At 34.7% G+C, this 15,586-nt stretch overlaps 1 protein-coding gene across 7 annotated transcripts in view; it reads left to right on the top strand.

Annotated features, from left to right (window-relative positions):
• Positions 1 to 15,586, top strand: part of LOC124642735 — an 80,712-nt gene that overhangs the window by 20,320 nt on the left and 44,806 nt on the right. The window contains exon 1 of one of the 7 annotated variants that reach the window (XM_047181342.1): positions 3,066 to 3,148. The exons of the other annotated variants lie outside the window; for them this stretch is intronic. The gene's annotated coding sequence lies outside the window, so the exon portion shown is untranslated. Of the gene's footprint in view, positions 1 to 3,065; positions 3,149 to 15,586 lie in introns of those variants that run through there. 7 annotated transcript variants of the gene reach the window in all.

Here is a 15,586-nt window from a genome sequence, read left to right as displayed (position 1 = left end):
CTTTTTAAATGTTGAATCCTTTTCGATTAACATGACGGTTTTGCAGTTGTACATTTGTAAAAATTGCCCTTTTTTGTATCTTTCCTGGCAATTTTGTGACTTCTTGGCTAAGAAACGACTTTTTTGTATGTAAAACCTTGATAGTATAATGAAAATGACTCAAATATAACTGGAAGCATATTATAATTAAATATCAAACCTTTACATTGTTCTTTTTTAAATAAAAGTAACAAAAGTCCTAATCCAGCCGTTGTTGTACAATGGACAAAAAATACATTTAACATAATATCATTCCACATTCAAATGAACTTTTGACAAATGACATTAAAGTTTAAAAAATCCTCGCATTGTTAGTGAACTCCACAACAGTGGCGAAGGGAGCGCATGACGAAAGCAATTTAAAAATGGAAGGGTTTCACTTTTCGTTCCAATTTTAAAAAAGAGCCCCGAACGAGTGATTTGACGATTTGGACGGGATTGTAAAACGTTTTTTATGATGCGAGAGGGAACTAGCCATTTTATAACTAATGTTACTTTTTCTGTTTCAACTGTGGATCAACTACTTAATCTCCGTGTTTGTATAGTCGCCGCTATATTTCAGTTACTCGTTAAACCTATCTCGTAAATCCGAAATTTATGACATAACTCTTAATAAACCGTGATAATAAATTCGAAAACTAAACATGTGATTCTAAAATTAAACTGAAAAGAAATGAGTTTGAAAACGTTCCCATCCACTTGAGGCATGTTACATTTAAGTAATTTCACTTGTGTACATAAACCCTCTCGGAGCTCGCTCCCACTACACACGCACACATCGACACAGACGCAGATGTTGATTCCATAAAATAATATTTCATGTAAAACACTAACCGCCCGACCGAGGGCGGAAGGATTGCGTTCTATTTTTAAAATTTTATATTTCGAAGCAATTCAATCTTAGTGCAGGCCGTTTGGTATTCGATTCCTTGAACGAATTCAATAGGTCACCGCCGCGCTTTGATTTTTAACCTCTCGTAAGATCTAGTAAAGTAAAAGTAATTAATAATAACGTTATACTTATTACTCGCTAAATGTCAAATCAGAATTGACCTCTAAAATTGTTTGAGCATTTCGCTCGTGACCATTCGTCAATTAAATCGGACGGGGGACTCGTTATTAAAGGCGTATAAAAAAGAAATAAATCTTGAGGCGAGTTTTAAAAAGCTCCGTTTCGAAGTAAAGAATGTTGTGTACAATCTCGGTTCGGACAAAAAAGTGACAACAAATAAAAAACGTCCCGCAACACGGCCGACCAACAGATTATCAGCGCTAAAAGGGTTGCTCCCGCGCTCTTCTCCTTTTGTTCCTTCCAAATTCAAACTTGGGATCCGTACAAGGAGCGTTCGAATGCGAATTCTATTTTTGAATATTCTACCGAGAATTTTTAATTAATGCCGCTCGGCCGCGCTCGTATTTTTAAAATTCGTATTCTGTTTTAAATCGAGTTCGATATTCAATTTTTGTGTTCGATTTCTGCGTTTTTTATTTATGTTGTGCGATAATGACGTTTCGCTTTAAGTGCTTTATTTCGATTGGCGATTTTATTCCGATGTATCTCCTTGAAGGTCGGTAGTTTTAGTGATTAATGGTCCAGATATGTGGAGTGCTTTTTAAACGAAATATTGAATTTAATGATGTTTTGTGGAACTGCGATCTGTTTTTGTTTCGACACGCGTAGGCGTATTTCTATAGACGAGCTCAATGACACACTCGTGTTACCACATCGTGGATACTTGCATTATCGATCATCCGTGCACACCGTATTTATAATCTTCGAATGTATTAACATCATTTTTGGCGTTTCGACGATAAAATTTTATGTCTGATGCTTAAATGACGAGCAATTCATGTTTATTACATAATTTATATTGCCTTATTGGAAAATGTGGGTCCAATAAGGCACAGAGTGTAAAAATGCGATGTCGGGAACTAAATAAACAGTGTGAAAATATTCTCTTAGTTGGTGTTATTTCAGTCTGTGCTCGTGCACTTTAAATGAGTAACCAATAAGTCGCATTAAGGGGTCACTTGACGCATACCATCACACGCGGCCAGCATACTCAAGTCGTTGACCCCAATACGCAAATGGGGACTTCTTATTATGATATTATAATCAATATAATATCGAATGCCGACTCGAGACGTGTGGATAATAGCCGTGACAACCTTTTGTATGTATGAGATGTGCCCAAGGAGGAAACTAGCCTGCTTCGACGAATATTATATCGTAATACTACGGAGATTATTAATCGTTTGCCCCATTTGTATTGAGAAGACCACACAAATGGTAATAGACGACTAAGTAGACTAAATAGACGACGTTTATTCAAATAACTGTACACTACAATAGCATTGCTTTTGGATTCTGTTCATCCCAAAAGGAAAACCAGTATGAATGTTTTTATTTTTTGGTTCCCCATACACGTGCGTAGTCACAGTCGAAATATATTCTTTTAATAACATGTTACCGTCTAGTAATCATTCGTTCACATAATGGTGTTCACTTAATATTCCATTTTCGAAAATATTTGAATCGTCATGCTCGTTCCATTCCATTGTGTCGGCGTTCGGCTATCTGATTTTAAATTTGGAAGGCGATCGATCTCTTATTGGTTGAACGATTGACTTTGGAACTTAATTGTGGTCCGTGTTAATTAAATTAATTGAAATCGATTCGCGCTTTGCGAATGGGCTAAAGCTCGACTACTCGAGAAATACGAGAGTAAGTTTGACACCAAGTGAATTCTAATTACTTGATCAAAAGAAACAGTAAAAAGCCTTTATGCAAAATTGAGTGTCAACAATACAATTTATCTGTCCATCAATTATTCTTGTAACATTCCAACCAGTATAGCAGATCGAACACTGATTCCAAAAAGACATTCTATTTCTCATACGAGTTAAACTTTAACAACATTAAACATTTCCCAATAAAATCTCGAATAATCCGCCATTATTTCCTTAGCAAACAGAATTCGCATCTCATTCCGTATCGGACTAATGTTTTCATTTTTGTTTCCAGGTATTTTGTCGAACGCCATGTTTAGAAATTGGCGGGAGATATCGCCGAGGCAAATACGACGTTTTGTCACGAACCTCAGGAACAGTGAGTCGAAACTAGTACTAGATTCAAATAAACGAACCTTATTTAAAAAAGGAACGCAATTAAAAGACTGGCTGTATTAGCGATGATGATGTAATTCCAAATTTAAAATCAGAATGACATGGGAATCTTTAAGTGCTGTCTAACTGAATGGATTCGATTTTTGAAAATAATGAACACGAATTAAAATTTCGTTTCAAGTTGGTCCTTTACGTTATACTTTCGTTCAGATAAAAAAAGTTAAATATTTAAAGGAATCCAGTGTTTCGAAGATACAAAAGTCGAATTTATCAAGCAGAGCCACCGATTCGATGGTATCTTAAAATTCTTCAGTACATCGGTCGTTGCAATTTCAATGTGAATTTATCAGTTTTCGGAGAGTCAGATGTTCTCTAATTACGACCAAAATTCGAATTCCATACTTTTTTAATCATAACTATAAAAAAATCTGTCTCACAAACATCATCTAAAAATATGTTCTTATTAGAATTTTCACCCCTTCATCAGATGTAATTTTATTTAACTCCCCTCTGTGCGTATGGGTTTATTTTAAAAATGGAAAGCTAAGCTCACAAAAATAATTGATGTGACCGGACCCCCTTTATAATCTCATTCGTTCGTATGTGATCAGAGACAAAGCTAAAAACAACCAGTATTTATGGTTCTGCCTCCTCCGGGGTTGGTTTATCAGCCAAATTGAAGCTAGCACTAAGAGTATTAGCACAGGGTTTAATGTAGGAACCCTCGCATATTAAGCTTGAGCTTATATTGGCAATCAATGTAATAGATCGGTTAATTAGCTGAGATACTGGCAGCTTGACATTACCAAAATTTACCTAAAATAATAGCTATAATTTGAATTATTCAAGTTCCAATTTTAAATACCTGGCCAGCGACTCCAATCAATCCACCAAAAAGGATTTAAATTTCGAATACACGCGCTAAAATGGTCTTCCATTTTCAAACTCTGATTTCTGGTGCGTCGAACTTTTTTTTGACAACGGCTTCATGGAGCATCGACACTTTAATTAGAACGTAGCTCAATAATTATAATCGAATGTGTATAATTACATTCGAGTATCGAATCGAGGCGTATTGATATTAAAAATGATGTTTTTGTCTGTCGAAGGTTGAAACAAAGCGGCGGTAATTCGTATGAAGTGACTTGCGTTTAGCCATCTCTTTGTCCGTCCATCTGTATTCACAAACCGAAGTATTAACTTTTTCTGTACTCACTTTTCGAAGATAATTGTCGTTAATAATCGATATTAGATATCGATTGTACAACAATGTGTTGGGAGAATTCTAATTTGGATTTATAATATTTTAGAAGAACGGACTGGCAGACTAATGACTGCCTTATACGTCGGTGAAAAATTAAGAAAAAAACTATAACTGAATCGTGACAGTTTGGCAAGTCGGAACATTATTTTATCTGGAGTGCAACTTACGGCCACTAAGTCCCAAAAGTGTATGTCATGAATTATTTATGGACAACTTTATACTTCCCGGGCCTGGTTTCGCCACAAAAGCGAACGTTTTTGGGAATAAATTCATCGAAAAACGCCTTTTATACAGCATTAACATTATTTATGTTCCTGACTGGCGGACACTACGGCTTCGAGATGTTATTGTCGAAACTTGCTCGCTCCATTTCTTGCAGATTCACGTGAAAAAATAAGCACATGCATCGTCTTATAGTTCCCCGGTATTTATTTGTAACTGTCATCGGTCCTTCAAGTTTTATTTTAAATTAAAGCGAAAATTCCACAAAGATATTCATACTTTTGTCGTGAAAAAAGTAACGTCATCCGCATCTGTAACTGAATCTACATTCTTTTTATGAAAAAATTTAAAAATCGAACATAGCAATATTCAAATTTCGAACACAAAAAAGCTCTCGAAATAATAAATGCAATATTGTAGTTACAAGGTAACAGACTTATAATAGAATCGCATAAAAATCCGGCCGATGATTGCACCGTGGGATTTTAAAACAATACAATTGTTCTACCTTTGTGAAACATATTCGGATAATGTTTAATAATAAAAAAATACTTTTAATACTTTGTTGCTTTTTGTCATTCTGATCGATGTCTCAATTCATTTTAATTTTTAACTGTTGGTTTAAACTTTTCTAGGTCTTCTTTGAAACATAAACATTTTTCATTCCTTTACAAATGGTTAAATCTCTAGTATTATGCTCAAGTTATTTTGATTCATACATGACTTAATAGCAGGTCATTTAAACATAAACGACATGTTCTTTCATTTGCAAGCGCTTCAAACTCGCCGCCAGGATATGCCTCTCTATTTAAATATGGAACCAACAACCGTTACTTAAAACTATCATTAAACGGATATAAGTAACAACACTAAAATAAAATAAAATTCATAAAAAGAACAATCGGAAAACGCCAACACGTCGCGGCGATAACGCAAACGGATTCGAAATTTTAAATAGTTCCATATTCAAACGGCCGATTTCAAATATGGAACGGCGATTGTTTCCCGTTTTCGCTGGTAGTTAGCGACGGTTCTTAATATGCGGGTTACGCATGCGCTCAACTGTTTCACAATGGATGAAGTCGACAATCGGTTTCTATTTTTTTATTGATATTTTTATTTATGTAGGCAGTTTATTGGTTATTTAAATGTTATATTACGTATGTTATTTATTGTAAAGTAAGGAATGATTGAACCTAAATGGTTTTGTGGAGGTAGCAGCCGTGTGCGTGAACGAATCAAAATCGCGAGAACAATTCGGACAATTAGCATTTCAGAACTCTTGAAAACATAAAAAGAGGCGTTTGAAATGTAAATTAATTTTATAACACACACTGAATCTATAGCAGAAATATTTACGTAATATTATAAACTAATGCAATCAATTATACAAGAAATCGACGTCAGTTAACCCTGTCGGTGCGTGCGTGCATTCGAAGCGCGCGTCAACGCAGTGGCCCCGACTTAAAATCGCGCGATTCCACAGAAAACGTGTCGAGGAAACGTATGCGTTCGGAAAACTCGCAATAACTTAAGCAATCAGTATGCAAGTCCCGGATTCTGTTCCCGCTCACGTCTCGATGAAAATACGTTCGTGATACGTCAAATATTATTATTATTTCAACTTTCTACGCCGTTTTCGGCGTACCAAACGGCCATTATAGGTGGAAAATATCATTTTGTTGGTTCTATTTTATTGTTGCTCCTTATGGTCAAGTATTGCTTATTGCGCCAAGTAACGGGACGTGAATACGCAATGGGCAATCAAATTAAAAGGATTATTGATCGCATTTGAAATAATAATTAGTAGTTTGTGCGTATTGTACGTCCTATTTTGTAATTAAGTGGGTAATCAATGGAATCAAATACATAATTGTTGCCATATAAACGGCGTCTATTTACACAACATTTAGTTAAGTGTTGTTTCAAACTGCTGTATTTAAAAGCTATGCTCAATGACATGTGATTATAAACATTATTTAAAATGTATCTGAGGACTGATTCAACGTTACACATGAACTATGAATACCAAATATGAATCCATAACATTGTATTAAAACGACCAGCACCAATAAACAGAGCCCATCAATAAAGTACTAATTTAATTGATTTCACAATCTATCAAATCTTTTTAACAAACAATAAATCTTAAGCGCCTACAAATAGAGTTGAAACTCGTTCGTAAATCACCATCACCGTGGTACGCTTGAACAAATTGGTGACTTCCTCGAAGGATTTTTATTTTTATTGATAAAAGCGTCTCTGACGACAATTGGTACGGATTTGGCCTTAAATTGGTCGAATCACGGCGGCCTCGGTCTTAGTTACCACGTCGTATTGACCAGTAGCAGTTGTAGGGTTAAGATGGGCCCTAATTGTACTCGTTTTGAATTGATACGCTTACCAAGGCTGAAAGGGTTAACCGTAGATCGAGTCTTGTTTTGATATGACTGATTATTATGTTGTCGGTTGTTTCTTTTTTTGGTTTTGAGGTTTGATTTACTTGTAATAAATGAAAACTTCAGTTTCTAGTTACAATTTCAGTACATTTTACATATTATGAAATGTTTCATATCTATCAAACGACTTTAATTCCCTTTGTATTATATCATAACATTTCTATGTAATAAATAGGTAAGCTTTTCTAAGCACCCTGAATAAATTGATGTCTACGTACGTAACAACAATGGAAAAAAAGAAAATTTTCCATAACGACACTCTTTTATTATTTATCTACCTACGCCCAAACAAAAATTTCAAAAGAGAAACAGATTTTATCTCAATAAGTAGTGCCGATCAATATTTTATATTCCCCCGATAACTATTGCCGAATTCACTGGACACAAACATGCAAAACTTTCACCCTATTTTTTGAAACTGTAGTGTCAAATTTTCCATCGGTCCCTAAGTCCACTTACTCAACCCTTCCCAAAAAAAACTAAAAATAAAAAACCGAGGGGGACTTTTAAAATCGTTATTATAATCTCGGACGCCATTTTGCCTAGATGGGGACGCGCCCTTCGATTTTAAATCTTTTTTTAACAAAAACCCCTTTGATGTTTATGCATTTCGGCAATATCTCCCGCTTGGCTAGAAGCGCGACATTTGGCCATTTCGGGGATTTTCTGATGCATATTTCAGATTAAAGTTTAATGCTGTATGGCCACCCGCGCGGACACGTCGCAAATTTATGTGATGACAATAAGTATATCATATTCGATGTTTTGTTCGCGAGCCCACTCCGTCATGTCGTCCGATAGACACAGTGCTAGTTGTTGACGGAGGTACGAGTACAGTCTTGCGACATGAACAACGCGAGACGCAACAATCAGCGCACAAACTAACATCCAATTAATCAACTCATTTAACTAAAAAGTCGTGTGGGAAAATGTACGTGGATGTATCCAACCGACGCATTCCAAATTCGAATGAATCTGAAAGGCGAGCGAGATTTGAAAAGAGAATGAGATTTGAAAATAGAACACGCCATTAGGAGTGAACACAATGGTCTCATTGGTCGATTTGAAAAAGGAACAATTTGTTAAACGTCAAATATGAACTTTTTTATTTGAGATGTAATGAAACGCGCGGTGTGATGTCTAGTACTCACATCTCGGCGTTTTTTGTGTTGGATAGCTTCGCTCGTTTTTCATTTGTTTTGTTATACGTACCGCCGCACTTATTAATGTCGAAATTAAAATAAGAATTCGAGCAAAAGCAAGAATCGCCAACGGCGACAAGATTATTACGTTATTGAGGCGGACCCGTACAGACAACTGTTCTAATTAATAGCCAACCATGCGAAAATTGGCGTACTTAAATGTACATGTATGAAGACACACTTAACTGCGATTCGTTGCCTAAAACACAATAAAAACTGAACTACATCATAGATGTGTGAGACAGACGGTCGATTCCTTACGTTTTTTGCGTTTGCTGCCTACGCGCTCGTGCATTCAATTTAAGTCTGTCATACTTTCTATCTACGAAACGTTTATCGGGTGATCACAAACACGAGCAATGACATGGAACTATCAATATTTCTAATAACATTTAAAAACAGAGTTATATTAGTTTCTTATACGGTTGGAGCGGCCATATTAATCATTGGAACGAATTTCCGTGCGGCATGTCATACGAAGTTCGTTTATTAAAAATGTGACGTATCAAGATCAACATCTCGTCGTGTGAGTAGGACCGAGATATATGTAACTAGCTAGAGAGAGAGGGATAGACATGTGCTGACATTTCAACGGGTCATCAACCCTACGGGCGTCCTGCTCTAACGAGAATTCGAAATTTGATTTGAATTGTTCTTAATTTGAAATATTGGTCCGGATTTTTATGATGTTGGTACACATTTTTTTTTATTTTACATGCTTTATTAAAATTTATTTAATGGACTTGTTAATCGGGCTTCCGTTTAATAATTTAATGGGTCGGTTCATCTACTGAAGTTTGTAACAATATTTTATAACTAACATTTTTCTTACAAAGATTGAATACTTTGTCGGTTCCACAAGTTTGCAACAAAAAAAAAAAAACTATTTTTTGTCATGGCAACATTACGGATATGGATTGTTGTATCATTATGAATAACAATTTTTATGATTAAGAATTCATATTGTATCTGGCTTTTTTTGTCCATTTGTTACTTGATTCTGATCGCAGATAACATATCTATTTAAAGACCGTGGTTACAACGTGTTTCTAGTATCTATCCCTTCAATAAAAGTTATATTCTTCTATCTGAATAATGCTTTTCTTGTCATTTGCAAATACTTTGTAAAAACTCGACGATGGTCAGAAAACATTAACTTCGATGAACTAAATGTCGCAATTAATTAAATTTACTTCAATTAAGTGCTAATTCAGTTAAGTTTATTAACAAAGAACAATTAATAAAATTACAGAACATCTATACATTGTAACAACAAAGTAGAAAGAAACTCAATTTCCCGGAACTATTAATTACCCATCAACCCTTATTAAGACATCATTGTCAAGCGCGAATTCTGTAACATAGCATTACCTTTATCCCATTTCCAATTGAGTATATATTTTTTCAAATTTTCACTCAAAAAATAAAACAAAAAAAAATTGCCACAGTATAAAATAAAACAGTATTCTAAATCAAAACAGAGTGTACCCACCCTTATTCTGGGGCCATATTGGAACACAGTAACATAATCACAAATACTAATAGCAATAATAATTCAAGTATCACTAAAACCGAATTAAAATGCACGAACACAGTCTATGCGAAACAAAAGCTACAAAAATGACTAGAGTAGCCGCATACTGCAAACTTTTAGTCGGCCGATAGTTGGAGCTCATAAATCAGCATGAAGAGGAATGGTACCTCGCACATTACAAAGATCAGGTATTTACCCGGTATCGGACCGACTGAAAACTATGATTAAATTCACGATTTTCTTTAAAAAAAATGACATTATTAGGCTCTATGCTACAGCGCAGAGCTTTGCACATTTTGTGCTTTATTTTAGTCTATCATCCACTTAAAATTTTGTTGTGATAAAAAGTACCAGTAGTAATACTAGATACCATTTTTTAACATTTTTTTTTTTTCACACGGTCGGTTAGCCCCATGGTAAGTTATTAATTAACTTGTGTTGTGGGTGCTAACACAACTGATAAACTACATATAGCTACATATATACATATTTATAAATACATATTATAACACCCAGACCACGGCCAACAAGCATGCTCATCACACAAATGTCGACCGAACCGGGAATCGAACCCGGGACCTCAGGTTCGGCAGTCCGGCATGGTGACCATTGCGCCATCGAGGTCATTACATTGATAAATACTATTTTTCCAAGAAGCGAATGATAAATATTGTCAACCACCGCAAAAGTCGGGCAACTATTTAATCTGCAGTGTGCTTTCAACCAGTGGGTTCTCTTAACCAGTGAATATACGCGAATCATAAGCAATCATAACTGGTTGTGCACCCATTTATGGCGTTGTATTCCTATTGTGAGATTCCCCATGTATCTATGTGTGGGTTTGTGTAAATACGGTGCAACTTTAAAATGTGTTCAATCATTAATTTTGGACGTAATTGAACGACTTGTGATGTGGAAGCAAAAAGACGATGTTTCGCCGAAACTGGGGGTTAAGGTGGTTGCAGATACGACTGTCAAGAAGCTTTTTCGGAAGCTGCAGTTGCCCAGTTTTTATATATAAGTAGTAACTGGTAACATCACAATTGGATTTATAGAAATGTTATTAGTTTTACAACATGAACGTGTAACATTTGATGGCTAATACGTTGCTGTTCGAGTTATTAATAAACGAATGAACTTATATATCAAATTGGACACTTATGACTGATTAAAGGAAGAAGCAATCGTTGTGATTAAAAACTCAATCGTTCTCTGGGCGGGGAAGGCCTTTGCCCAGCAATGGGACAATAAATTGACTAATGAATAGAATTATAAGCTCTAAAGAATAAAAGATAAATAAATGTAGCCGAAATCTGTCGATATGCAGTCGTCTTAATGCACCAATCGAATGACGTTCTCCAGCGAATTTATACGTTCATAAAATTCTTTTGTCAAATTTACGTCGGTGTTCTGTATACGAGCCGGCTCGAAGATTCTTTGCCGAAATCATTCAACTCAACTTTTTGCACATGGTTATTACAACGAATGTTTCCACTCGTTTTCACGATGTTATATTCTCACGGTGAATCCTGATAGCTATTCGGAGATTGCTGCTTTTTCTCTATAATTTAAACCCCTTACACCGTAGCATAAAACTTGGTTTTAATAAGTACAGCGTTTAGTAGTAGATTTAGAGCCTCAACTTTGTTCTAGACTAGATAATGGCTTATATCTAGGACTAAAGCCAGTACCTTCCTGGGACCATGTTTTATAATAAGCTAGCTCGTATTAAGGTAATTAAGTTTCGAAACACATCGCTTCAAAACTAACTAAACTTTCGTAATAAAAAAGTCAATCAGGCTACAGCAACTTAAGAACGGTAACCAACCAAAGAAAGCAAAACAAATTCCTGAGATAATTACTTAGAAAAAATCAGCTCTGTACCGAAAACGCATTCATCATTTATCTAAGAACGATATCAGCTACTTGGACAGTCCAGTTTTCTATTATTCATTAGCTATTGTTAGTTTGCATTGGCCAGAAATTCGGTGGCCATTACATTAATAATTACTTCTCAAAATAATACTAAGTTCGATGCACGACTCAGATAAGGCAACATTGGTTGCTACTACACATACCACAGTGTAAAAGTTTACAGTACGACAAGACGGGTACGCCTACGACAAAACGTTACGATGATGGCTCTAAACTATGCCTTGTTATAATCGTTGTTGATGATGTACTTTAATTGGTAAATGAAAGTTTAACTTAAAAACTGTACCTACATCTTCATGTCCCGAGCCTTTTCCCAACTATGATGGGGTCGGCTTTCAGTCCAACCAGATGCAGCTGAGTACCAGTGCTTTACAAGGAGCGACTGCCTATCGGGCTACCTCAATGCCAGTTATCTATTTCATAAAAAAAAATACAAATATTTGCGAAGACAGATTGCATTCTTAAGACTAAAAGAAGTCGCAAATCTGTGCTACTGTAATTGTTCACCTTAATTATTATTGCATCAGTTAATTAATTTCGTGCGCTAACCGACCAATCACAAGCGTTCGCCAGCGGTCGTAGATCAAAAGATTTTTACTCGTCGACATGACATGTGGTATATGATCGTGATAAGAACAAAATAATAGTACAGTCGTGTGTTACGCAAGTTTTAAAGTATCATTACTGTTGTAATTCACGCTTGATAGATTTTGAACCTTCAAAATGATTATTTGTAAAATTTATATTATATGTGTCTGTGTTTGTAACTTTCTTTTGTAATAAACGGTATAATTTTTTTAAGTATGTGTCATCTTTTTTTGTCTGTGTGAAATTGACAAGCTGTACTAATTTACTCTGTGGTCACTTATAGATACTAGGATATAAGATAATGATTACTTTCTATAGTGATAGTAAGATTAAAACTTCCGAATAGTGAAGTAAACCTTTAGTACCTACATTTCATTTTTAGTACTTATATTTAACAAAAACTTATACTTATATCGCTACAGCCCTCAAGGTGTTTGATAATTATAAGTCCAAACTAAATAGGTAAAACCCAAACAATCAAAGCAAATTCTGTTATTCAAATATAATCATTTCACGATCTAGTTTAGCTCAGAGACAGATTTTTGCCCAAACACGGTCTAACTGGGCAATAATTAGTCTTATCTTCTGTCTCATATCTTTTAGTCGATATAACATAAACGTATTTGAATTGTGACACTATTGACCTTAATAATTATTATTTGCATTAAGCTTGTTTAAATGTGCTGTTTTAATAATGCCATTCGGATAAGCAGTTCCTAAGATTATCGCTTCAAACACATCAAAATTTTATAAACATACCCAGACTTACACGTGTTTTGTAAACTTTAAGTTTTCGTACAAATAATCATAATTACTATTTGAAACATTATACGTAATAATATATGTAACAACATATACTTTGGCTAAACAAGTTTTGTTTAAAATAAATTATTATTTTTAATTGCATACAGAAGCGGTTAATATTTTACCGACCATGAACCGAGCTTTTTGCGGTATTTAAGTTTCTAGTTTGTTCTGTTTAATTGCGATTTTTAAGGAAATTATGTAACTTTGATATTTGTAAGTTGAGACAAAACTCGTAAGTTAATATATTGAAAAAACGTTTTTGTTTGTTTGCACCCTTAAGATTACGAAACTACAGAACCAATTTGAGATATTCTTTCACTGTTACTACTTGAAAGCTACTCTTTCCGAGTAACTTACACTATATTTTATCCCTTTACTGGCAGTAGTTTCCATGGGACGCGAGTGAAAACGCGGGAAAATAGCGAGTCAGTCATATTTTTTTGAATCACTTACGAAGTCAATTTGCAACTTTAAAATGAGAATTAGAAAAGCTAGTACTTATTATAACTTATCCTTTTTAAAGTGGGGAAAAAATCATGCAAAATTCTACGAATTCTTTCGTCAAATAAATACGTTACTATCTCATACAGGTCATACACACAAATTGTATTGCCCCCGCGGCCATTACGGTACTCGACTCCGCTCCAAATATATACTGTCAGATTTCGATTAGAAACCACGTTTGATGGAAAACAGTTATTACACTATACTATAGATAGTTAGCTTAGTTTTTATTCCCAGTAATTATTTACAGATTAACTCCTGACGTAGTTGGCTTAAAATAAGAAAGCAATTTGATTTAAACGCCATTGTTTTAATGGCGGATTCAAAATGGCGGGTTGACGTTTGCTGTCAATTTGTTTCCTGTTTTTTTAGGAGAAGATATTGAGAGGGAAAGTGATCAATATTAGGTAAATGTAAATGTTGTATGTTCTAAATAACACCATAACTGAGTTAGTTAATATAACTGTATATAGCTGAGTACTTAATGTCGAAATTATTACACCAGTCCCGCAAGAGAACTTCTCATAGACATGATTAAAAAAATACACTTTAAAAACAATATTTCCTACCAGTGAAATGACAAAATCTTTATGTCAACATACGAGATGTTTCTTTTCCCAGCTTCTGTAGTGTTTAACGTTCGTTTAAGTACAAAAGTAAATACTATCTGATTAAGACGAGTATCGAATTGAGATAAGTATTTGTTATTTTCTTTGTAATGCCCAAAATATTGAATAATTTTAAGTTGACTTGTAAAAATAGACATATTGTCGGTTTGCCTAATTTTTAACCGACTTCCCAAAAAAGAGGAAATTCTCAATTAGTCAAGATCCTTTTTTTTAGTGGTAACTTCTCCAATACAAAAATCTTGTATAAGTAGCTACAATTCAAGTAACAATATTTTCTTCATAAAAAATTGTTACTTGAATTGTATTGCTCTTAAATGTAACATCTGGACCAGATATAATAAATTACCAATGAATGAGATTCTACCAGTTTGAAAACCTTCCGTTTATCTTGTTTTTGCGAAGATATATAGTAGTTTTAACCGAGTTACCTGCCTTAGTTAATTAGACCCGTATAAATTGAACTCGTTTCAAACTTTTAGACTTCATTAACCAAAAATGTCTAATCAATCGATGTATTTGACTGTCAACTTCCGTTGAGCGCGCATGATTGATACCAAGCCTCTCAAATATCATATAAACCATCATTTATCTATAAAAGGAGCTAACTTATCATATATCTGACCATTAGTAAAACAAAAGCCAGTTCTGAGTAAAAAAAAACTTTACTAGTCTCAAAGTTGATTTCTGAGTACGTTCGCGTAATTCTGCCATAATCATGCTTCCAATCACAATAAACATTACGTACTCAAATAGAAATCGTCGAGAACAGGATTTGTAACAAAAACTAACAATGTATATTATCTGATAGACGACCGGCCCCAGCGGCAACTATCCACTTACTGATCGAATCGAACCTCACGTATGTCGAGGAATTCGAATTTCAAAAACCATAATGATTGATTGTCAACCAATGACAATCGCGTACCTATTCAAATTCTATTCCAGTTTGAATGTGGAACGGGTTCTTTTTCCTGTGGCGACGTGACGCGTGCCAGTAACAATTCCATACGACACAATGAGCAATTACTTTTATAACGTTTTTTTTTTTACGAATATTTTTATAGTTTTATTGTCTGTTATAAGTAATGGTTTATACTTAAAATTGTTACCTAGTTTGTATTGCGTAAGCATCACTCCAGCAGACATTGAATCGAACTTACTGACATTTCAGCGAAGTTTTTTCAACAGACAAGCTTTTTAAGCACACATTTTTCAACAGACAAGCTTTTTAAGCACAGGAAAGTAACCTAATATTCATATAAGTATTTAAGTAAGAA

This window comes from Helicoverpa zea, chromosome 25 (genome assembly GCF_022581195.2).
Source record: "Helicoverpa zea isolate HzStark_Cry1AcR chromosome 25, ilHelZeax1.1, whole genome shotgun sequence".
Classification (NCBI taxonomy): Eukaryota; Metazoa; Arthropoda; class Insecta; order Lepidoptera; family Noctuidae; genus Helicoverpa; species Helicoverpa zea.
This window is presented reverse-complemented; position numbering and strand designations above follow the sequence as displayed.